Source organism: Strigops habroptila, chromosome 23 (assembly GCF_004027225.2).
Source record: "Strigops habroptila isolate Jane chromosome 23, bStrHab1.2.pri, whole genome shotgun sequence".
Taxonomy (NCBI): domain Eukaryota; kingdom Metazoa; phylum Chordata; class Aves; order Psittaciformes; family Psittacidae; genus Strigops; species Strigops habroptila.
The window spans coordinates 1,693,041-1,694,714 of record NC_044299.2 but is presented as its reverse complement, the minus strand read 5'-3'; positions in this window follow the sequence as shown (position 1 = coordinate 1,694,714).

Here is a 1,674-nt window from a genome sequence, read left to right as displayed (position 1 = left end):
AGCCCCTTTAGGCACTGGAGCTGCTCTAAGGTCTCCCCTTCAGGAGCCTTCTCTTCTCCAGGCTGCCCCAGCCCAGCTCTCTCAGCCTGTCATTTAAGTATATTGAAGCTAGAAAAAATAAAGAGCAGAATTAACCACAAGCATGAAGAAGAGACACAACTCTGTATCCCCTCTAAGCTGGTTTAGCTTTTTATAAAGGAAAATCTACCTTTTGTATCCCTGCAAAGGGTGACCTGGCAAGTGTCACAAGTAAACAGGGCACTGTCAAACTGAAATCCAGTCAACAGCAAAAATTAACATAAGTTTCCAGTGCTACAGAAATACCGAATTCATTTCTGTAGTGCTAAACCACACACTGTCTTCCCCTCTCTCTTTTACTGTTTTGCTCTGCCTTCTTGCCCCAGGAAAGACTCGAAACACCAGCAAAACAGACTGCAAGAAACAATGAAACCAACAGATATGAAACCACCCAAAATAAACAAACCGGGGGAAAGCACAAAGGTTTTTGCTGCTCTTTCTCTCAGAGGTGTGAAGTCCTCCTTACAGGAATAAAAGGTAAAGCATTTCCCATGATAAATATGATGTTCAAGTTTACTTCATCTTTGCCTCCTCTGTAATATTTGGCTAAATATTAACCCAACATCTATCAATTCAGTGAAACAGTATTAATAAGGTGTTAAGCATTAAGAAGGTTTAGCAAGTGATTGCAACAAGGTGTAAATGACAACTGCATCTCATCCTCCAGCGAGTAAAGGAGGTGCAGGGCACGCTTCGCCCTTGTGTGACTGTCACACAAGAAGACTCAACATGCCTCTACCCTGTTAAAACAACCTGTTTACCCGGAAAACCACGGATTTCCCATTGGAATGGATGCCTGTGAACACCTGGAACAGTGATTACCCTCCACCAGACAGTTCCAGTTAAAAACTTCAACCTGCAAGTTCTCAGGCTTAGAAAAGAAGTACCAAAGATGGAAGTGTATTGGGGTTTCATCATTATATGCCGTTAAAACTACTTCCAACGACAGAACATACGTTTAGCTGAAACCAGCTGCATAGTTTTGGGGTGAAGGAAGAGTTTTCCATGTCACAGAGCACAGGCAGGAGGGAATTCATAAACGCAGCATCCGATGATTTATTAGCCAGGGAATAACTATGGTTCCAATCTGTACGAAAACCACTTAATGATCGGATAGGTAAGGAGGTGCTTTTCAGAATAAAATCAATAATGCCTCCTCACAGCTGCATCTCCAAAGTAGCTCAACTGAAATGAAAGGATTCTGCAAGAGCAGCATTCGGAACTGTGGTGTGAAGGACTCTGAGAATCGCCTCTCTCCAGCCAAAGAAACTTGAAACATTTGAGCTTCAAACATATCTTCCTTTTAAGTAGAAACAGGAACGTCGCATTTCACTGTAGGCAAGTTTAAGTTCATATACACCCTCCTAATACCACGTTCCTCAGTTTGAACCACCACTCAAGGACTGCTAAAGACAAACCTAAATGGCTGAGGAAGATCCATTTAAAAAGAAGACATTCACAAACATGAAGCCCCTGCTCGCCTGTCCTGACTCGTGTGTTTCTGTCACAGATTATCTGTGACAGTGATTGTCTCTAGTCAAATGCACATAAAATGACAAAAAATCACAGACTCCCAGCCTCAGGTGAAGCTTCAAA